General features: G+C 40.4%; 1 protein-coding gene and 1 pseudogene across 1 annotated transcript in view; one reads left to right on the forward strand and one right to left on the reverse strand.

Moving 5' to 3' along the window:
* Window positions 1–24749, reverse strand: part of SLC24A3 (solute carrier family 24 member 3) — a 598815-nt gene that overhangs the window by 134611 nt on the left and 439455 nt on the right. The gene's annotated exons all lie outside the window — the stretch shown is intronic.
* LOC118994346 (60S ribosomal protein L27a-like) lies at window positions 16821–21766 on the forward strand (annotated as a pseudogene).

Here is a 24749-nt window from a genome sequence, read left to right on the forward strand (position 1 = left end):
GATTTCTCAATGGAAGTGCTCTAAGCAACAAGAGAATGGCAAGAAATATTCCAAGTAATGAGAAACAGAGGCCTACAACCAAGGCTACTTTACCCAGCAAGGCTCTCAATCAAGATAGAAGGCCAAATAAAGAGCTTCCAAGACAAAATAAGTCTAAAAGAATATGCCTCCACCAAACCAGCTCTACAAGAAATACTAAAGTGGCTGCTTTAAGAAAAGGAAGGAAAAGACAGAGACATAGAGGAACACAGGTACAAAAATGGCAATGAATAAGTACCTATCAATAATAACCTTAAACATAAATGGATCAAATGCTCCAATCAAAAGACATAGAATAGCTGAATGGATAAGAAAGCATGACCCACACATAAATGCTGCCTACAAGAGACCCACCTCAGGACAAAACACCATCACAGACTAAAACTAAAGGGCTGGAAACAAATTTTCCAGGCAAACAGACAAGAAAAACAGCCGGGGTAGCAATACTCATATCAGACAAAATAGACTTCAAAAAACGGGGCCATAAAGAGAGACCCAGAAGGTCACTTCAAAATACTCAAGGAAAGAATCCACCAAGAAGACATTAACATCGTAAATATATATGCACCCAACATAGGAGCACCCAAACATATAAAGAAAATCTTAGAGGACTTCAAGAAAGATATTGACGGCAACACAATTATAGTAGGGGATTTAAACAGGTCACTGTCAAAAATGGACAGATCTTCCAAACAAAATATCAACAAAGATATTGTGGCATTGAACAATGCCCTGGATCAAATGCACCTAACTAATATATAGAGAGAGCCCTTCATTCCAAAGAAGCTAAATACACATTCTTTTCAAATGCACATGGAACATTTTCCAAGATAGACCACATGATAGGACACAAAACAAGCCTCAACAAATTCAAGAACCTTGAAATCATACCAAGCATTTTCTCTGACCACAAGGGACTGAACCTGGAAACCAACCCCCAAAGAAAAAACACAAAACACTCAAAATCATGGATATTGAATGGCATGCTATTACACAATGAATGGGTCAAGAATGAAATTAGGGAGGAAGTCAAAAAGTTTCTGGAAACAAATAAAAATGAACTCACAACAATCCAAAACTTATGGGACACAGTAAAGGCAGTCCTGAGACGAAAGTTCACAGCAATATAGGCCTATCTAAAAAAGACAGAAACATTTCAAATAAACAACTTAACCCTATGCCTACAAGAACTCGAGGAACAACAACAAAGACAGCCCAGAGTAAGTAGAAGGAGGGAAATAACCAAGATCAGAGCAGAATTAAATGACATAGAGACTAAAAGCACAATTCTAAGAATCAATGAATCCAGGAGCTGGTTTTTTGAAAAGGTAAACAAGATCGACAAACCTTTAAGTAGGCTCACTAAGAAAAGAAGAGAGAGGACCCAAATAAACACAATCAGAAATGAAAGAGCAGATATTACAACTGACACCACAGAAATACAAAGGATTGTAAGAAATTACTATGAAGAACTGTATGCCAAGAAATTTGAAAACCTAGATGAAATGGACCAATTTCTAGAAAAATATAATCTTCCAAAACTCAATGAAGAAGAAGCAGAAAGCCTGAACAGACCAATAACAGTAGATGAAACTGAAGCAGCAATCAAACAACTCCTGTCACACAAAAGCCCTGGACCAGATGGTTTCACAGGAGAATTCTACAAAGCATTTAAGGAAGAGCTAACCCCTATTCTGCACAGACTATTCCAAAAAGCCCCAAATGGTGGGAAATTCCCAAACTCTTTTTATGAAGCCAGCATCATCCTAATTCCAAAACCAGATAAAGACACAAGAAAGAAAGAAAACTTCAGGCCAATATCGCTCATGGACATGGACGCTAAAATCCTCAACAAAATATTGGCAAATTGCATCCAACAATACATTAAAATGGTCATACACCATGACCAAGTGGGATTCATCCCAGGGATGCAAGGATGGTTCAATATTCACAGATTAGTAATGTAATACATCACATAAACAAAAGCAAAGACAAAAATTACATGATCATATCAATAGATGTGGAAAATGCTTTTGATAAGGTACAACATCCATTCATGATAAAAACACTCAGCAAAGTGGCAATAGAGGGAGCATTCCTCAATTTAATAAAGGTCGTATATGAGAGACCTACAACCAACATCATACTCATTTGGCAAAAACTAAAATCTTTTCCACTAAGATCAGGAACCAGATAAGTTTGTCCACTTTCACCACTTTTATTCAATATAGTATTGTAAGTATTACCCACAGCGATCAGACAAGAAAGAAAATAAAAGGCATCCAAATTGTAAAGGAGGAAACAGAACTGTCACTGTTTGCAGATGACATGATAGTGTACATGGAAAATCCTATAGACTCTACCCAAAAACTGCTGGACCTAATAAATGAATTTGGGACAACAGTGGGATACCAAGTCAATAACCAGAAATCAAAGGCATTTTTGTGTGCTAACAATGAAACAGCAGAAGCAGAAATCAAGAAAAAAATCCCACTCGATATAGCAAAAAGGAAAATAAAATACCGAGGAATAAACCTAACCAAGGAGGCAATACACCTATATGCAGAAAAGTACACAACACTGAAGAAAGAAATCAAGGAAGACATAAACAAATGGAAACTTATACCATGTTCATGGATCGGAAAAATTAACATCACCAAAATGTCCATACTGCCCAAGGCAATTTATAGATTCAATGCAATCCCTATTAAAGTATTTATGACATATTTCACAGATATAGAAGAAACATTTTAGAAATTTATATGGAACCGCAAATGACCCCAAATAGCTGCAGCAATTTTGACGAATAGGAACAAAGCAGGAAGGATCACAATACCTGATGTCAAACTTTAGTATAAGGCCACTGTCATCAAACTAGTGTTCATATGTAACGGCATAATAACAGAAACATGGACCAATGGAAGAAATTAGAGAGCCCAGAAATAAGTCCAAGTCTCTATGGTCAATTAATATGTGACAAAGGGAGCAGAAGCTTAAAATGAAGCAAAATAGCCTTTTCAACAAATGGTGTTGGGAGCGGTGGACAGCTACATGCAAAAAGATAAAACTCGATCAGCGGTTTGCACCATACAAAAAATATAAATTCAAGGTGGATAAAAAACTTAAATATAACTCATCACATTATAAAAGTTGTAGAGGAAAACATTAGCAGAAAAATCTGAGACATTCCAAGCATCAATATTTTCACTGATATGTACCCTAAAGCAAGGGACATAAAGGAAAGAATAAACAAATGGAATCTCATTAAAATAAAAAGCTACTGCATAGCTGAAGAAGACAGCATTAAAATGAAAAGAGAACCAACTATATGGGAAAACATATTTGACAATGATATCTCAGACAGGGGATTCATCTCCAAAATATATAAAGATCACACATGTCTTCACTCCATGAAGACCAAAAAATAAATAAATAAAACCAAAAAACCCCCAAACAATTAAAAATGGGCAAAAGACTTGAACAAACACTTCTCTAAGGAGAATATACAGAGGGCCCAGAGACATGAAAAGATGCTCAGCATCAGTATACTTCAGAGAGATGCAAATTAAAACCACATGAGATTCCACTTCACACCGGTCAGAATGGTCATCATAACCAAATCAACAAAAAAGAAGTGGTGGTGAGGGTGTGGAGAAAAGGGAACCCTAGTGCACTGTTAGTGAGAATGCAGACTGGTGCAGGTACTGTGGAAAACAGTATGGGATTTCCTCAGAGAACTAAAATGGAATTGCCTTTTGACATGACAATTTCACTGCTGGGATTATATCCTAAGAACCCTGAAACACTAATCCAAAAGGACCTATGCACCCTAATGTTCATAGCAGTACAATTTAGAATAGCCAAGTGCTGAAAGCAACCTAAGTGCCCATTCATAAATGAGTGGATCAAAAAACTATGGTGCATTTACACAGTGGAATACTACACAGCAGAAAAATGAAGGAGCTCCTACCCTTTGCTACAGCATGGATGGAACCAGAGAGCATTATGCTAAGTGCAAGAAGCTACACAGTAAGGGACAAATACCATATGATGTATGGTATTACGGGCCCGTGCATGTAATAAAGATCGTGCTCCTGAACCCTCGGTGTCTGGTCGCTTCATTTTTCTGTAATAGAACCATCATGTCCACGGCAGCCTCGAAGCCTAGTAGTTGCCATCTCAGTGGCTGCAGGGCCGACAGCAGTGTGCAGGGCGCCGACAGTGGGCCATCAGTGGCAGCCAGGGGAGGATGACACTGACAGTGGCCATGGGGCTGCGTTTGCAATGGTGCCACTGGCGGCAGCGGTGGGTGCGCGCCGGCAGCGGCAGTGGCAGCGTGTGACTTGAATTTCTGATTCACTATGCTCCATTTGCTAGCAACAGATAAGATTTCAGAGAGCAGGCGGGGTAGTAGCATTGAAACTGGTTTGCTAAGCACTCTTTTACAGTGGGTGGGATTTCAGAAAAAGCTCATTTATTTGTTAAAGGATTTCTCCTCAAACTTGTGGAATAAAAATAAGCTCTCTACCACCATGAGCAATGTTTTAGGTTCAGCAGTTACTGGGCTGCTTGAACGTCTCCCTGTTAAGGGATCTTTAGTTTTAAGATATTTGCCTGACCTTACAATCCAACTGGTCAGGCAGTTGTAGAACGGGCTTATCATACTTTTAAAAATCTTTTTAACAAAAAAAAAGAGGGAGTCATGAGTCCTTCCCCCCCTAAAATTTGATTTTATTGGCCATGTTTACCTATAATTTTCTAAATTACAATGAATTGCTTTGTACTTCACTTGTAAAATATTTCAGACAGAAGAGTCGAAGCCACCTTACCCCCAGATTTTAACCCTTAACTTGGGGAAGAAGGTATGCTTGTGTTTGCTTTTCAGAATGACCTTTAGCACTGCAGGTGAAGAAAATGAAGCCATATCACAGAAAAGGCTTCCCTGATGGCAACGCACTTCCACCCACTGGACTCTCCTAATCCAGATTTCTTCAAGCTGTATGTAACACCCCTGGAATGGTATTCAACATCACCTAAGAGGGACTTTTTCTACCAACTTAAAGGGACAAAATTAATGCTGCAGGACATTCAACCCTTAACCAAACAGGAGGTTTTTCAGACCCTCTGTACTGAACTCCAAACATTGGTTTGGTGGACTTAATCTGAGAATGTGGGCCATTGGACCCACTGATTGTTTATTGATTTTAATGGTGCTTTCTAACTTGCTCTTACTAAACTCTCTCCCCCTAAGTTCAGATACCTGCCCTCGCTGCGTATCTTTAAAGTAACTTTCTGAAGTCTGTGCTAATTCTCCCCCAAACTGAAATGTAACCAGACCTGTTACTTTTGTCTTTCCCATGCATTTGTATCATTTTTCAACTGACTGAATTTAGGAGTTTGGGTTATGGCAGCTCTCGGATGCCTCCTTGTTTTAATCCTTATTTGTGCTTTATGATGTACTTGTAAGCTATTTTCCCATGATCTCATTTGAAAACAGAAAATAGTGGGTTTCACAGGCCTAACAACTTCAATTGATTTAACAAACAAAAAAGGGGGAGATTTTGTGGACCACTCTTCCTGATTTCAATAATTGTAACTCGACCCCCTGTGGCTAAGGGTGAACAACAACCTTTGGAATGCTAGCCACAGGAGACAAAAAAGCTTGTCTCTGGTAGCAAACACTGCCTCAGTTTCCTCTTTGCCCCCAAAGCTTGGTCAGAAGTCAATGATGGGTAAGACCCCTCACACTGGGGGGCAATCTAAGCCAGCCTCAATCATGTGGGAGGCCATCAGAGAAGGACTTGGTGGGGGGCTGCAACAAGAGGGAGTGATGGACTCTTGTCCCCCGGCTTTGAGAAAGCCCAAGTCCTCATGGTCTCTGGGAGAAGTGCTTCCTGGCTCTAATCTACTTAAGCCTAAAAACGTATGATGGGGAAGGAGGTGCAGCCCTGTGCTGGAAAGGGGAATTATCAGGGGTAAACCAGGCATAAGAAAGAATATGTAAAAATCCTGTGAAACTTGCTTTGTTTAGAATGCTCTCATTTAAATGATAAGGGTGCAAACAAGAAGTTTGTCCTCATAGTTTTATGGCTCGCTAGTTATCTGACCCTGACTAAAAATAAGCACTCATAGGTCTTTGAATGATCAATTTTAATCCTTACCTGTATTCTTGTGCAAACAAACCCAATAAAAGCCCCTTGAGGAGGGGGCTCGTGGCCCTTCTCTGAGGGATCGGCCACCTCTCCTCCCCAAGCAGATCACAATAAGTCTCAGTCATGTTCACTCTTTTTGTAAAAAAAAAATTATTTAATTATTGTTCAAGTACAGTTTTCTGTCTTATACTCCCATCCCAGCCCACCCCCCGCAGTGCTCCCCACCTCCCTCTCATCCTCCCCACCTTAGTTTTTGTCCATGTGTCCTTTATAGTTGTTCCTGTGAATCCTTCCCCTTTTCCCCTTGAAATTCTCTCCCCTCTCTCCTCCAGATCCTGTCAGCCTGTTCTGTGTTTCAATGTCTTTGGTTATGTTTTGCTCGCTTGTTTGTTTTGTTGTTTAGGATCCTGTTAAAGGTGAGATCGTATGGTATTTGTCTTTCACCGTCTGGCTAATTTCACTCAGCATAATGCTTTCCATTTCCATCCATGCTGTTGCAAAGGGTAGGAGCTCCTTCTTTCTTTCTGCTGCATAGAATTCCATTGTGTAAATGTACCATAGTTTTTGATCCATTCATTTACTGATGGGCACCTAGGTTGCCTCCAATCTTGGCTATTGTAAATTGTGCTGCTATGAACATTGGGGTGCATAGGTTCTTTTGGATTGGTGTTTCAGGGTTAGGATATAGTCTTAACAGTGGAATTGCTGGGTCAAAATGCATATTCATTTTTAGTTTTCTTAGAAAATTCTATACAGTTTTCCATAATGGTTGTACAAGTCTGCAATCCTACCAACAGTGAACTAGGGTCCCCTTTTCCCCACAACCTCTCCAACACTGATTGGTTGTTGCTTTGTTTCTGATGGCCATTCTGACCAGTGTAAAGTGGTATCTCATTGTGGTTTTAATTAGCATCTCTCTGATAGCTAGCAATATTGAGCATCTTTTCACATGTCTCCGTATCCTCTCTATTTCCTCCTTGAAGAAGTGCTTGTTCAAGTCCTTTGCCCATTTTTTAATTGGGCTGCTTGTCTTCTTAGCATGGAGTTGTGTAAGTTCTTTGTATATTTTGGATATTAAACCCTTGTCTGAGGTATCATTGGCAAATATGTTTTCCCATACAGTTGGTTCTTTTTATTTTAATACTGTTTTCTTTAGCCATGCAGAAGCATTTTATTTTGATGAGATCCATTTGTTTATTCTCTCTTTTATGTCCCTTGCTCTAGGGGACATATCAGTAAATATGTTGCAGCGTGACATATATGAGATTTTCCCATCAATGCTCGCCTCTAGGATTTTAATGGTGTCACGGCTTATATTTAAGTCTTTTATCCACCTTGAATTTATTTTGGTGTATGGTATAAGTTGGTGCTCAAGTTTAATTTTTTTGCACATAGCTGTCCAGTTCTCCCAACACCATTTGTTGAAGAGGCTATTTTTACTCCATTTTATGTTACTCCCTTTGTCAAAAATTAGTTGTCCATAGAGAATTTGGTTTATTTCTGGGCTCTCTGTTCTGTTCCATTGGTCTATGTGCCTGTTTTTATGCCAGTACCAGGCTGTTTTGATTACAGTGGCTTTGGAATACAGTTTGGTATCAGGTATTGTGATCCCTCCTACTTTGTTCTTCTTTCTCAAAATTGCACCTGCTCTTCAAGGTTGTTTATAAATTTCTGAAGTGTTTGTTCTATGTCCGTGAAAATGCCATTGGTACTTCAATAGGTATTGCACTGAATCTGTAAATTGCTTTGGGTAGTATGGACATTTTGATGATATTATTTCTTCCAATCCATGAACACGGTATATGTTTCCATTTGTTTATGTCTTCCGTGATTTCTTTCTTTAGTGTTGTGTAGTTTTCTGCATACAGGTGTATTGCCCCCTTGGTTAGGTTTATTCCAAGGTATTTTATTTTCCTTTTTGTTGTATCGAGTGGGATTTTTTTCTTGATTTCTGCTTCTGCTGTTTCATACAAAAATGTTAGCATAAAAATGCCATTGATTTCTGTATATTGACTTTGTATCCCACTGTTTTTCTAAATTCATTTATTCGGTCGAGCAGTTTTGGGGTAGAGTCTATAGGATTTTCCATAGAGTTATTAGGCTAAATAACTCTATTTTCTATATTAGGATTTTGGGTAGAGTTATTAGGATTTTGAGTAGAGTCTATAGGATTTCATACAAAATATTACCATACAAAAATGCCATTGATTTTTGCTTCTGCTGTTAGCATGCAAAAGGTCATTGATTTCTGGATATTGACTTTGTATCTCACTGTTTTTCCAAATTCATTTATTAGGTCCAGCAGTTTTTGGGTAGAGTCTATAGGATTTTCCATGTACACTATCATGTCATCTGCAAACAGTGACAGTTCTGTTTCCTCCTTTACAATTTGGATGCCTTTTATTTTCTTTCTTGTCTGATCGCTGTGGGTAATACTTACAATACTATATTGAATAAAAGTGGTGAAAGTGGACAAACTTATCTGGTTCCTGATCTTAGTGGAAAAGATTTTAGTTTTTGCCAAATGAGTATGATGTTGGTTGTAGGTCTCTCATATACGACCTTTATTAAATTGAGGAATGCTCCCTCTATTGCCACTTTGCTGAGTGTTTTTATCATGAATGGATGTTGTACCTTATCAAAAGCATTTTCCACATCTATTGATATGATCATGTAATTTTTGTCTTTGCTTTTGTTTATGTGATGTATTACATTACTAATCTGTGAATATTGAACCATCCTTGCATCCCTGGGATGAATCCCACTTGGTCATGGTGTATGACCATTTTAATGTATTGTTGGATGCAATTTGCCAATATTTTGTTGAGGATTTTAGCGTCCATGTCCATGAGCGATATTGGCCTGAAGTTTTCTTTCTTTCTTGTGTCTTTATCTGGTTTTGGAATTAGGATGATGCTGGCTTCATAAAAAGAGTTTGGGAATTTCCCACCATTTGGGGCTTTTTGGAATAGTCTGTGCAGAATAGGGGTTAGCTCTTCCTTAAATGCTTTGTAGAATTCTCCTGTGAAACCATCTGGTCCAGGGCTTTTGTGTGACAGGAGTTGTTTGATTGCTGCTTCAGTTTCATCTACTGTTATTGGTCTGTTCAGGCTTTCTGCTTCTTCTTCATTGAGTTTTGGAAGATTATATTTTTCTAGAAATTGGTCCATTTCATCTAGGTTTTCAAATTTCTTGGCATACAGTTCTTCATAGTAATTTCTTACAATCCTTTGTATTTCTGTGGTGTCAGTTGTAATATCTGCTCTTTCATTTCTGATTGTGTTTATTTGGGTCCTCTCTCTTGTTTTCTTAGTGAGCCTACTTAAAGGTTTGTCGATCTTGTTTACCTTTTAAAAAAACCAGCTCCTGGATTCATTGATTCTTAGAATTGTGCTTTTAGTCTCTATGTCATTTAATTCTGCTCTGATCTTGGTTATTTCCCTCCTTCTACTTACTCTGGGCTGTCTTTGTTGTTGTTCCTCGAGTTCTTGTAGGCATAGGGTTAAGTTGTTTATTTGAAATGTTTCTGTCTTTTTTAGATAGGCCTATATTGCTGTGAACTTTCGTCTCAGGACTGCCTTTACTGTGTCCCATAAGTTTTGGATTGTTGTGAGTTCATTTTTATTTGTTTCCAGAAACTTTTTGACTTCCTCCCTAATTTCATTCTTGACCCATTCATTGTGTAATAGCATGCCATTCAATATCCATGATTTTGAGTGTTTTGTGTTTTTTCTTTGGGGGTTGGTTTCCAGGTTCAGTCCCTTGTGGTCAGAGAAAATGCTTGGTACGATTTCAAGGTTCTTGAATTTGTTGAGGCTTGTTTTGTGTCCTATCATGTGGTCTATCTTGGAAAATGTTCCATGTGCATTTGAAAAGAATGTGTATTTAGCTTCTTTGGAATGAAGGGCTCTCTCTATATATTAGTTAGGTGCATTTGATCCAGGGCATTGTTCAATGCCACAATATCTTTGTTGATATTTTGTTTGGAAGATCTGTCCATTTTTGACAGTGACCTGTTTAAATCCCCTACTATAATTGTGTTGCCGTCAATATCTTTCTTGAAGTCCTCTAAGATTTTCTTTATATGTTTGGGTGCTCCTATGTTGGGTGCATATATATTTACGATGTTAATGTCTTCTTGGTGGATTCTTTCCTTGAGTATTTTGAAGTGACCTTCTGGGTCTCTCTTTATGGCCCCGTTTTTTGAAGTCTATTTTGTCTGATATGAGTATTGCTACCCCGGCTGTTTTTCTTGTCTGTTTGCCTGGAAAATTTGTTTCCAGCCCTTTAGTTTTAGTCTGTGATGGTGTTTTGTCCTGAGGTGGGTCTCTTGTAGGCAGCATTTATGTGTGGGTCATGCTTTCTTATCCATTCAGCTATTCTATGTCTTTTGATTGGAGCATTTGATCCATTTATGTTTAAGGTTATTATTGATAGGTACTTATTCATTGCCATTTTTGTACCTGTGTTCCTCTATGTCTCTGTCTTTTCCTTCCTTTTCTTAAAGCAGCCACTTTAGTATTTCTTGTAGAGCTGGTTTGGTGGAGGCATATTCTTTTAGACTTATTTTGTCTTGGAAGCTCTTTATTTGGCCTTCTATCTTGATTGAGAGCCTTGCTGGGTAAAGTAGCCTTGGTTGTAGGCCTCTGTTTCTCATTACTTGGAATATTTCTTGCCATTCTCTTCTTGCTTAGAGCATTTCCATTGAGAGATCAGCTGCTTGTCTTATTGGGGCTCCCTTGTATGTTACTTCCTGGTTTTCCCTCGCTGCCTTAAGGAGTCTCTCTTTGTCTTGAATTGTTCCATTTTAATTATGATGTGTCTTGAAGTGGGTCTCTTTCAGTTCCTCTTGAGTGGAACTCTCTGCGATTCCTGGATTTGTGTGACTTTTTCTCTCAGCAAATTAGGTAAGTTTTTCCTCGTTACTTTTTCAAATAGGTCTTCTATCCCTTGTTCTTCTTCTTCTCCTTCTGGTATCCCTATTATTCAGATGTTATTACGTTTCATTTTGTCTTGCATTTCTCTTAATCCATCTTCATTCTTTCTGAGCCTCTTTTCCTTTTCTGGCTCTTTCTGGTTTTTATTTTTTCCCTTTGTCCTCCAACTCACTGATCTGATCTTCTGCCTCAGCGATGCTGCTTTTGATTCCTTCTACTGTGTTCTTCAGGTCAGAAATTGTATTCTTCATTTCCTTTTGGCCCTTGTTCATTGTTTCTGTTTCTTTTTTTCATGTTGATATAGTTTGCGGTGACTTCATTGTAACTCCCCTGTAGTTTCTGATAGCTCATTGTGAGCTCTTTGAATTTCCTGATAACCAGTGCTTTGAATTCAATATGTGATTGTTGACTTGCCTCTATTTCATTTGGCATTTTTACTGAGTCTTCTTCCTTTTCTTTCATTTGGGGATTGTTTCTTTGTCTTCCCATTGTTTGTGAGCATCTTCTTGTTGGCCTCAGCTCCTTCAATTTGTGTGTTTTGACACCCTAGGTTTATGGTGTGAACTTCTGTGGTAGAATACCTGTGAAATTCAGTGGTGCAGTCTCTTTTGGGTATCCTGGTGTTCTCCGCTTCCACCTACTCCTATTTTTTGTTTGTGATTAGTTGGAGGGGGAGGCAAAATGGTTTGTGACAGCTGGAGAGTATTTTATGATATTTAGTCACAGCCGGTAGAGAAGAGATAGAAGATCTTTAGGCTGTGTATAGTGTTAACTTTAGTCTTCAACCCAATTTGCCACTTTTAAGAAAGGATGGACAAAAGATAATTCTCTTTTTGGTCAGGGAAGGCTTGTGAGTTGGATCTAGAAAGCAGTGAGATTGCAGGAAGTAAGATTTTGAGGAAAGGTGAGAATAAAGAACAGCAAATAGGTGTAGTATGTGAGTAAATAGAGTTAATCCCTACAGTAATATAATTCAGGAACCTATAAAGTGGTCTATGATCCAGGAGATGTGTTGTGAAGTATTTACAGTTGTATAGAACAGCTAGTATTTACAATATTATTAGACCAACAATCATTTGACTGACTCTATGTGATCTGTTTGAATAGGGGGTATAGAACTTTGGGTAGTGTGCTAAAGGAAAACAAGTGGCGTGAAGTATAGAAAATTAGTAATACACTGTGGAGGAGAGAACACGGGAAACCTGTCAAATGATGCAATATAACTTGCCAAGGCTAAGAAGCCTATACAGAAAGAGGAGGAATACAAAGATACTATTAAAATATAAAAGAAGTGAGAATAATGAAAAAATAATAGTAATACAAATATGCAGCAACTTGTGGCTTCTCTGCTATAGCAAATTGAAATTTGTCTCTCTGTCTCTAGTGTTGGGATGCCTCCTCTTTTGGTCCCTCTCTGGTCTTTTCATGGCTCCCAGTTGTTTGTGTTCCTTGTGGGTAAAAGAAAACAAAACAACAAACAAAAAACAAGGCAGGAGAAGGGAGGAAAAAAGCAATAAGTTTGGAAAGGAAGGAAGAAGCAGTAAAACAGGGGAAAAGAAAGGAGAGGAAAAAGTATCGAAGATAAAACAATAATAAAATTAAAAAGATATAAGATTACTAAAACAATACTAAAAAAAATCCCACCAAAAAATCCCTTGTTTGTTTCAAACTGTCCAAACCGGTTTTTCTGGTTGCAGCAGGGTGAGGGTTGATTGGTGTGGTCTTTCTGAGAGTGCTCTCTTAAGAGCTGGCCCAGTGCTTCTCCACAGCACTCCAGGAAGGCAATCTCTCTTCTTTTCAGTGCACTTCCCTGGGGGTCCTCTCTGTGGGCTGGGGTGCAGGTGCCTGCAGGCTCTCTGGCCAGGCTGCTGGGCTGGGGTGCGGGCACCCGTGTGCCCGTGAGGCTGCCTGGGTCCGGCAGGATCTGGCTAGGTCCTTCCCAGTTCTGTGGGGAACTCAAGTGCTCCCACCCTTCCTCTGGATCGCTGCCAGTCTGGGTGGGAAGCAAGCCAAGCTGCTACAGCTGTCTGGTCCTTCAGTGTCTGTCACAATCTCTGGTCACTTAATTTCATAAATGCTGGGGAGCTGTTTGTTGATTGCGCTGTTCCTCATTAGATCTGCCAGGATTTTCTCCCATGTGTATGGGAAATGGAATCCACTCTGTCCTACTCCATCACAATCTTCCCCCTCTCAGTTATATTTACTCTTATCTGTGGCACACGGGGGGACTTGCGAGGAAAGTCGCCCCCGCATAAGATGCACTTTTTAACCACATTCTTTGCTTCAATTTCCTCTCCTATTTTCCTCCTCTAAAACCTATGTGTGTCTTATGGTACAGACTCCAGATGCACCAAGGTTTTAGAGGAGGAAAATAGGGGAAAATTTTTTGAAGCAAAAAATGTTGTTAAACTTCCAGCCAAGATGGAGGTGTAGGTGGACACAATGTGCCTCCTAGCACAGCCAAAAGGAGGACAACAACAATATAAAAACAACAAACAACCAGAACTGACAGAAAATCGAACTGTATGGAAGTCCAACAACCAAGGAGTTAAAGAAGAAACACTCACCCAGACCCGAGGGGCAGGGACAGGCAGCCTGGCAGAGAGGACTCGCAGCAAGGCTGTGGCTAGAGGACTGGGGTGAACAAAGCTGCAGGCAGTGGAGCAGACTGTCCCACATTCGTGCACAGATAAACTGGGAGGAACAGCTGAAGAGTGAAACAAAAACCACGCAACCCAGGGTCCCAGCACAGAGAAATAAAGCTTCAAACCTCTGACTGAAAACACTGGTGGGTGTTGAGGCAGCAGTGGGAGAAACTCCCAGCCTTATAGGAGAGTTCCTTGGAGAGATCCACAGGGGGTTAGAATGTGGGCCCAATTTGCACCAGGGAATTTGCACCAGAAGGGCCCAATTTGACTGTGGGTAGCGCTGGAAGTGACTGAAAACCGGCAGAAAGTGGAGCAAGTGCCATTGTTCTGACTCGGATCCCTCCCCCACATACAGGGTCACTATACAGCAAGGTGGTTTGCCATGCCTGGGTGAACACCTAAAGCTCCACCCCTTACTACATAACAAGCATGATGAGGAAAAAAATGGCCCAAATGAAAGAACAGATAAAAGACCCAGAAAAAATACAACTAAGTGATGAAGAAACAGCCAACCTATCAGATGCACAGTTCAAAATATAGATAATCAGGACGCTCACAGAACTGGTTGAATTTGGTCAGAAATTAGATGAAAAAATGAAGGCTATGCTAAGTGAGATAAAGGGAAATGTACAGGGAACCAATAGTGATGGGAAGGAAACTGGCACTGAAATCAATGGAGTGGACCAGAAGGCAGAAAGAAACAACCAAACAAAAAAGAATGAAGAAACAAGAATTCAAAAAAATGAGGAGAGGCTTAGGAACCTCCAGGACATCTTTAAACATTCCAACATCGAATTATAGGGGTACCAGAAGGGGGAGAGGAAGAGAAACAAGTGGAAAACTTATTTGAACAAACAATAAAGGAGAACTTCCCTAATTTGGCAAAGCAAATAGACTTCCAGGAAGTCCAGGAAGTTCAGAGTCCGAAAGAAGTTGGACCCAAGGAGAAACACACCAAGGCACATCATAGTTACATTAGCCAAGATTAAAATGAAGGAGAGAATCCTAGAAGCAGCAAGAGATAGGGGGACAGTCACCTACAAAGGAGTTCCCATCAGAGTGTCAGCTGATTTCTCAAAAGAGACCTTACAGGCAAGAAGGGTCTGGAAAGGAGTAGTACAAGTCATGAAAGGCAAGGACCTACATCCAAGATTGCTCTATCCAGCAAAGCTATCATTTATAATGGAAGGGCAGATAAAGTGCTTCTAAGATAAGGTCAAGTTAAAGGAGTTCATCATCACCAAGCCCTTATTATATGAAATGTTAAAGGACTTATCTAAGAAAGAGGAGATAAAAAACATGTACAGTAAAATGACATCAAACTTACAATTATTAACAACCATACTGAAAAACAAAAACAAAAAACAAAAACAAACTAAGCAAAGAACTAGAACAGGAACAGAATCACAGAAATGGAGATCACTTGGAGGGTGAAGAACAGGGGAGTGGGAGGAGAAGAGAGGGAGGGAAAGGTACAAAGTATAAGTAGCAGAGATGGTAGGTAGAAAATAGACAGGGGAAGGGTAAGAATATTATGGGAAATGTAGAAGCTAAAGAACTTATAAGTATGACACATGGAGATGAACTAAAGTGGGGAATGTGGATGGGAGGGGTTGTTCAGGGTGGAGGGGAATGTGAAGGGGGGAAATGGAAAAACTTTAATAACATAATCAATTATACACACACACATTATATATATATTATATATATATATATATATATATAATATGGTTAGAAAGTGCATCATATAGTCCAAAAACATGGTAATTGGCTTGGAAAGAATGGGTGAATACAAGAAATGCTATAATGGAAGAATTAAGCATATCTGAGAGTAAACTAGATGTGAAGGATTTGTCATGAGGACAGGCTTAAAGTGTGAGTGACAGGAACCAAAGGGTGCGCTCAATGTGCCTGAAGAACTCATGTGGGATAGTGTCATAGTTAATTTTATATGTCAACTTGACTGGGCCATTAGATGCTTGTATGTTTGGTTAAACATTATTCTGGGCATTTCTGTGAGGTTGTTTCTGGATGAGATTGTGTTCCCCAATGGGCCTCATTCAATTGATTGAAGGCCTGAATAGAATAAAAGGTCGAGGAAGAAAGAATTCTTTTATCTTCTTCCCTTTGGGCTAGGACATTTATCTTTTACATTCAGACTCTGACTCAGACTGGAACACACACCAGCAATTCTCATGGTTTTCAGGCCTTTGGACTTGGACTGGAACTGTACCATTAGCTTTCCTGGGGTCTCCAGCTTGCTGATTCACCATGCAGATCTCAGAACTTCTCAACATTCATAATTGTCATGTGAGCCAATTTTTATAGTAAATCAATCAATATCTATTTATATGTACACACATAGGCTATTGGTTCTGTTCTTTGGAAAAACATACAAATAAAGACAGTGTGTCAGTGAACAGAGAGATTAGTTCAAGGTTTAGATCTTGAATTAGAGGCCATATCTAAAGTCTCGGGCTGGAGAGGTCTGACAGCCCATTTGAAAACTAAGTCCTGAGGATGGGAGAAAAGTCAAGGCCAGGGAAAAGAGTGGGATGCTCAAAGGAGGAGGTTTAAGTCATGAGATCAGGTGAATTTGTCCCATATAAGGTTTGGAGATGGGACTAAGGGCAGCTCTGTGGGGGAGAAATGTCTCCATTAGTGGGTATGAGAAAAGAAGTTTCAGGAAGAAGAAAGTGTTTTATGGACTACAGCAGGTGAACAGTGTTCTCAGTGGAAAAAGCTCACTGGATTTGTGCCCAGGAGGAGCTTTTGGGAGAGTTTGAAGAATTTCTTCCCATTGGGGAGTGGAGGCAGGAGAAGGAGGAGTCACTTGTTATAGGTTCCCAAAGAATATTTTTGAGTTGACTCATCTTTCTGGTGGCTTCCTTGAAGATATTATCTGTACCCACTCAACTTGTCCATTTCCTCTTCATGCCTACGTGTTTCTTCATTAGTTCATGAAGGGACGTGAGTGGCTGCAGAGAGGCCAGACTGACAAGTGAACAGGGTCTGAAGCACGGCTGGGTCACACACTGTCCACCATGCTGGAAGTGCAGAAAGAGGCAGAACTTGAAGTGCAGCAGTGGGGTCAGTTCATGTCAGTTATGAGCTGTGTGTGTGCGGCTAAGCCAGTCCCCCTTCTGCATATCAGCCCACCCAGATGCCCTAGTCATTCTTCAGTGGCTTGTGACTTCCCCTGGCTTTCTTCCTGCTCCATCCTTACTCCTACATTCCCTGTGTCTCTTTGATCTCTTTCTTACACAAGGGGGATGCACATATGCTTTCTATTTATGTTTATATAGAGAGAGGAGGTTAGTTAGCATACTTTCTTGGGCTCTAAAAATTCACTTTCAAAGTCAGTTGAACACCATTTGTAAAGTAATAGTTCAGATCCAAATTTAGTGAGAGGTCTTAGAGCTTTACTAGAGCTTAACATCCCCTACAATAAATATGTTTCTCCATTTTAGTTCAAGCACCAAACAATTTTTAAATACTCTGAGCTATGGGATAAAAACAAAATCAATACCAACTGCTATTACTTTTATGGGCCCTGCCTGTACCAATGTCAACCAGAATCATTCTTGCTGTAAGAAGCTCACTGAAGTGATATGTCCCCTCCCCCATGCTGGAAGCTCTAAGCACTCATCAAGCAGCGACTATAATAGGGCAAGGCCACACATACTAGCCTGCCGCAGTTGTGCTCAACTGCACCCTAGAATAACTTTCAGGGGGAAGGGTCCCTTGAGCATGGAGCTCCCACCATGCTGTTACAGGTCCACTTTATTTCAACGAGAGAAAGAATGGGAGGCTGGCTAGTTCGGTCATCTTCTCTTTGCTAAAATGTTCACATTAGCCAAACAGCAAGTCCAGCCAGGGGCATCATGAGGATAATTCCAGGCTTTAGGTGCAAATACTGCCAGTCCAGCAATTTGAGCTGAGTGTAAGAGCTGGTTTCAGAAAGTGGGCATTACTGTTTGGAACAAGGAGAACAGACAAGGGGTTGCCTTTTCCCTTGGAGTCTCACCAAAACTCTTGCTGCTGCTTCCAGTCGCCACTACATAGAGTTAAAAAAAAGCAGCCCAATAGCTAAAGTTTTATTTTTATTTCCACACCTATTAATGTGTGCTAGTATTCTTCTGGTGTGGCAAGTTCAACGGAATGATTTGCTGGGAAAACTGAAGTTTTAACAATTTGGTGGTTATGACTTGCCAAGGAAGATGTTGAAAAATCGGGCCACTAAACAGAGCCTCTGCAGGTAGATGTCAGTAAAACTAGGCTGTGAAGAATTTTTTTTCAAAAATAAGATAGCACATGTTATGGCATTGGATAAGAAAATTTTGTGATAATGCAAATAGCAAGCTTATGAGGTTGGACCTTCATCTCTTAATCACCGTCAGTGTAAATTACTCAAAATCACAAGGATCAAGTGATCTCAGTTTCATAAACTCATATGTTGCTATTAAGTCCTAACATCAAGGCTGTGATTTACTAAAGAGGAAGAAAGGAAGGAAGGAAAGAAGGAAGGAAAGAAGGAAGGAAGAAAAGAAATAAACAAAAAATGGAAGAAGATAGAGAACAAAACAAGAAAAGGGAAAAAACAAAACAAAATCAGTTTTGTAGAGAAAGCCTATGTAGTGGATTTAAGTGATTACTTCTATCTGAAATTACCTTGTTGATTTATATGTTTTTACTTACCATCTGTCTTCCCTTGACTAGAATCTAAGCAACACTAGAATTCAGAGCCTGTCCTGTATGTCATCATCTTCTCAAGCACTAGAACTGTAGCTCAGTAAACACTCACTGATTGAGCAAGTGATTGGACCACATGGGTGCTGTCTGGGTCTTGTAAAGACTTCTGATGCCCCTCAAAGCATAATGGCCACTGTAGTCCCAAGCCTTCTTGGAAATCCTTACACAGATCTGAAATGATGAGGCTCAGTGCAGACCCAGAAGAGACGAAAATGAAGGATGTCTGTTTTCTTGTGCAGAAGACTCGGTTGGATGGGGCACTGAGGACAGCTGCAGCCAGCACCCCAGGAAGTTGTAGTATTTTTTTATTGTGTGCATACATGGCTCCAAGGTCAGTGACAGCACACTTAGTTTCAAAATGAACAATTTAACAAATAAAAATGAACTTAAGGGAAAATAATGTATCAAAACTCTGAAAGCTCCCGGAAACCTCTTTTTTCTTCTGACGGAGAAAGGACCTCTGTTTTCAAATGATGGCTAAGTAGTTTGACAGTAGCCAGCTTGCTAGGTGAACAGGTGTTCAAACCCCCAAAGGACTTGGTCACATCGTGTATTGGTATAAGTCATTCTGGACTATTTAAGGAGCCCATTGATTTCATCCCTGAGGGGGCCTGCTTGATACTTGTCACCAAAAGCACACAAACAGCCTCAGCAGTATCCGCTGTGGACCTCTTTCCACACTGCTCTCTGTTCTTTGGGCACAGAGAGAAAGTAGGGACCGCTAAACTGGAGATGTGAAAAGCCAGCGTGCATCACTGTCCCCCACTGAGCGGACTAGTTCAACAGTTGGGGATATTCAGTGGGAAGATGCTGTGGGTGGTTTGACCAGGAATGCTCAGACCTCACAGAATTTAAGCCTAGGGCTTGGACCCAGTAAAGTTAGCCCCAACCCTGGCCAAACCAGGGAGACAGACTTGATTATTCATAAGGATCCTTTTGCCTCTAAATCAGAAGTGGGATTTGTCCAGGTGGAGCTGGCAGTGTCTGGAGGCTGGAGCTGGGGGGAAGAAGAGGCTGAGAGATGAACATATCACTTAGGAAAAAGCAATAGATTTTCCATCCCAAGTTGGTTCACAGCACTGAGGCTTTCCCTCAGGAAGGTTCCCCTGGACTTGCAATGCCTTTACAGGTAGTATAAGCAAAACCAAGCCATCCAAAGGCTCTAACAAAAATACATATCCAAAAAAGAAAGCAAATATCTTGCTGGGGACATTCCTGCACTTTGTCTCCCTGCCTCATATAAGAACCTACATGGATGTTCTCTCAATCTTTCCTCCTTGTAGAAACAGAGTGGGTTGGCATAAAAGACAAAATAGATTCCAAGGGCAGAAGGGGCTGGATGAATCAATCTGGTCCTCGGGGGTAGCTCCTCCGTGGAAAGGTGAGCCCTCTGCTGCTTTGTGCTGTAGAAGGTCACAGCACCATACCGTAGTGGTATTAGAAGGGGCCTTAAAATCTATTCAGTCCCATACTACTTCAATACCTGCCACAGTCAGGTCATGTATAAATGTAACTCAGAATAGAGTCTCAGTTTCTAAAAGGAGACATTATCTTATTTTTACTCACAGACAATCTCTTCAGTCACCAGCCCCAGCACTTTCTATGAAAGGCTCTAAAGCAAAAGATTCATGGGTATCCCATACATGTAGACTGCTAAACTAGACAAAATTTGCCTGACAATCTAGGATGGCCTTATCATTTAGTTGTGAGATGTGTTCTACAACCTTTCACCCTGGGAGGGCCTTTTGTATTGTTTTTCTCTGCAGATTTTTGTCCCACAGAGATTAAGGACACAAATTTCATAACAACACTGCCTTGCCTCAAAACCCGAGTCTCTCCATCTCCCTCTCTGGACTCTATTTTCTCATCTGTAAAATGACCAAAATAGTGGTTATGTCATCAGACTGATATAAGGATTAAGTGAATTAATACATAAAATTTTGTGATAAAAGTCTATGAAATCCCAACTGATATCCCAATACGTATTAGCTATTAATACTAAAACTATTTAATTTAAAATAAAAATAGATAGTAGCTGGAAGCAGGAGAATGTTATATTTGTAAAGAAATAAAAAATAGGAAAAAAACAAAGATGCTATGGGAAGCCTGAGACCCATGCTTTTAGAAGTTGCATGCTGCAGTGATCAAAGACAAAGCAAGAGCGTGGAAAAAAATAAAGTCTACTGAATAATGACCAAGATCTTGAAGTGAGGAAGGCCGGGGGTCTAATCTTGTCTAACAGCTGCACCTAGCCCTCGCATCTCCCAGCTGCTGGCAGTTGCATCAAGTACCGTAATTGTAATTTTCTGTGCCCCAATTGCAGCCATGGTTTGATCTTGGGAGAAAAAGTTGCAAACAAAGCAAACTGAGACTATTTTCCTTCCCATCTCCAAGGGAGTGGCAGCACATGTATCCACTACAGGGAAAAATGAGTTCTTTCCCTGCCGTGTGAAAATAAGCTGTCCCTTGGTTGAGTCAGGGGAGGGAGAGCCTCAGGACAACCTCTACTCCATCTTACTTTGCCTGTAAAAGCCAGACATTTGGTACATGGGCTCCCCTGTTGCTCCAAATGGTCTGCACACTATCTGGAAAGATTAATGATGTTTGTTTCTTCTCACTCAGAGATTCAGGCTGTGGTCCAGTCTTAAGGTTTCCATTTAAAAGCAGAGTGATATTTCTCCTGCCAGAAAGAGCAGCTGCATCAGGAGAACATAAACATCTTATTTCACATAAATAAAGGGAGATTGGCCAGAATAAAAGTCAGCGGGTCAGAAAGTGTTTTGTGCTCTTGCAGCTCAGCCACATGAGGAAGACTGGGGAAGACCCAGAAACTTTGGGGCCACGTGAGCCACCGCCACAGCTGCATCAGCAAGCACAGGAAGCACCCAGAAGACCAACGTAATGCTGGTGGCTTGCATCATCACAGGATCAACTTTGACAAATATTACCCAGGTTACTTTGGGGAAGTTGGTATGAGGCACAACCACTTAAAGAGGAACCAAAGCTTCTGCCCCACTGCCAACCTTGATAAACTATAGACCTTCGTCAGTGAGCAGACATGGGTAAATGCTGCCCAAAATAAGACTGGTGCTGTCCCTATGATTGATATAGTGCAACTGGGATACTAAAAAGTTTTGGGAAAGGGAAAGCAGCCTGTCATTGTGAAGGCCAATTCTTCAGTAGAAGTGCTGAGGAGAGGGTTAGGGTGTTGGGGAGCCTGTGTCCTGGTAACTTGTAGCCACACAGAGGGAAATTCATTAAATGCTCACAGGTGCTTTTGTTTAAAAAAGTTTTATTTAAAAAAATAACAAAAAATTTGCCTTGCTTTCTTCCCCTGTCTCTTTATTTTAAAATTGCAAACTGGGTCCCTATTGCCTGATGAAATAGCAAGTAGAGATGTGGCTTGTCAAGAACATAGAACCTGAAATAAAGACAGGTTCCCATGGTCCTGTAGCCTAGCATGACCTGATAAAATACATCAGCTTTGTGTGGATATGAGTAAGCAGGAGACAGGGGTGGGGAACAGGAGATAATAGGGAATAGGGTGGGTCAAGTCGTCATAAATGCTGTGGAATTAACTGTTCTTATCTGGCTTCATCTCATGCAAAATTATGACTACCAGTGGTCTACTGAGCTCCTAAATACCAAGTGCAAATTCACAAAGACTACAGTTGACATGAGGGAGTAGTGCTGCCCAGGACTCAGGTATCACTGTGTCTGAGGTACTAGAAGTACTTAATCAGGGCTTTCACAACAAGTGATACTGACAGTAATAGTGGCCCCATAAGACAGCTGAGCTGCTCAGTGAGGTTGGGGAGGGCTGTTTGTTAATGACAAAAGCAGTCCAGCAAGGTGGCCAGTGAGTAACAGATGGCTGATCAAAGTTCCAATTTAAAGTCTCACAATGTGTTTCAGGGACCCTACCAAGTTTCTGAATCTGACACACCATGCTAGACGTTGGAATATGTTCAATCATAGGCTGGCTATTCTCCGAAAACAAACTATCCTAGTTTCCCATGACTAATCTGTACTCATTTGTAGAGTCAGGACCCATTCACATTGCTCAGGAAAAAAATCCTAGTCTTCCATGATTTATCTCATTCTATAACCCCCATTTCCAATATGAACAAATCCTCTTGGTATCACCTCCAAAAATATTCCAAATCCAACAATCACTTACTATTCTCACTGCCCAGAACTCAACAAATGCCTAATTATAAACTTCCTAACTGGTCTTCCTGTCACCATCTTGTCACCATAGGGTACCCTTCTCTATACAGTAGTTGGACTATATTTGCCAAAGTATAAATCAAATGTTACTTTATAGCTCAGAACTCTCTGACGGCTTTGAATTGCACTCAAATCCCCACCATGATCTGCCCATGCCAGAGCTCTCTTTCAATCACACTTCCCCTCCACTAGGCTCCATTCAAACTGGCTTTTTTCTGGCCCTAAAACATGCCATGGCTTTTCCTGTCTGGACATTACTACTTTTTCCACCTGAAACTTTCTTGTCCAGATCTTCCTATGAAGTTGCTATCATGACTTGGGGTTCCTTGGAGACACCTTCCCTGACTACCCTGGTGGAAGATGCTCCTTGCTGTCATTCCCCATCCCATTGCCCACTGTATTTACTTCAAGGACTTTTTTTGTTTCATTATTTGATCATTTATTAGTTTCCATGCCCTTTACCTGTATTCTAGAACTCTAGAAGGGCAGGAACCTTTCCTACCTTGTTTACCTGTGTATGCCCTGTGCCTGCACATAACAGGCAGTGAATGAAAATCCACATAATACTGATAATTATGCTTCATGCCTGTCTCAGGACATGATAGATGCTCAACATCTCTCAACATGAAAAGATGCTCAACATCATAGACTCATCAGGGAGAAGGAAATTAAAACCAAAATGAAGTGCTGCTCATACTCACCAGAATGTCTAAAATTAAAGCAAAACAAAACAAACTGGTAATACCAGGTGCTGGTGATCATGCAGAGCAGCTGAAATCATACATATTGTTGATGGGAATATAAATGATCTGACCCTTTGAAAAACTGTTGGCACATACAAGTGAAATCATACAGTATTTGTTCATCTCTGTCTTATTTCACTAAGTATAATACCCTCTAGGCCCACCCACTTTGTCAAAAATGAAAATTTCATTCTTTTTATGGCTGAGTAATACATTAGTTAATATATTCCATTGATTATATATTCACATCTTCTTTATTGACTCATCTATTGTACAAAAAATACTCACAGACACGGAGAACAAACTCATGGATTCCAGAGTGGACAAGGGTGGTGGTGGTGTGGATGAAAAAAGAGAAAGGGAATAAGTAAAAATTTCCAGTTAAAAATAAATAAGTCATTGGAATGTAATGCACAGCATAGGAAAAACAGTCAACAACATCCTAAAAACTGCATGGTGATGGTTACTAGACTTATTATGGTGATCATATCATAAGATATAAGAATGTTGGATCATTACATTGTACACTTGAAACTAATATAATATTATATGTCAACTATACTTCAATTAAAAAAACTTTGTCAGTTTTGTGGAGAGCAGGATCAATAAAAAGGCACTGGTCTGATCAAGATAGCATAAAGTATATAAAACAACGTGGAGTTACTCATGTCAACCAAGATGGCTGTCAGTCAGCCACAACACTTTGGTTCAAGAGGGAAACTACCTAAGTCACAGCAGACACATCTGTCAAGGAGACATACCTAAGATATCTGTATATGTTATCAGAATAGCCATGTCTGAAGAGCAGGACCACCCATAGATTGACTCCTGGGGAAATTTCACACTTGCCATCAGGGGAGTCAAGACATTTGTCAAAAACACCCAGGAGGGTGGAGTACATCGCTTTCAAAGTATAACTGAGGTAGGCTCCAGACCACTGAGGAGACAGCTGAGTGCCCCACATCAGACTGCTGCCTTGTGCCACACTGATCTCCCTTGGCATCAGCCGCTAGAGGCTCAGCCCTGCTGGACTGAGGACTTCATATGTATTGCTGCCCACCTGGCCCTAGAGATCCTTCTTTTCAAAGTGCTAACAACTTCTTTTCCTACTGTGCTGTGTCCTGGAGCTGCAGACTGAGACTCTGGGACTTGGGTTCATTATCCCCCATTGATTGCTCTGTGTGTGTGTTATATTTCTCACAGACTGGTAGAGTGTAAGATATTAATGTATGTTGATGTTCTACTTTA

Source organism: Sturnira hondurensis, unplaced genomic scaffold, assembly GCF_014824575.4.
Source record: "Sturnira hondurensis isolate 20B ecotype Veracruz unplaced genomic scaffold, ASM1482457v3 Scaffold0009244, whole genome shotgun sequence".
Lineage (NCBI taxonomy): Eukaryota > Metazoa > Chordata > Mammalia > Chiroptera > Phyllostomidae > Sturnira > Sturnira hondurensis.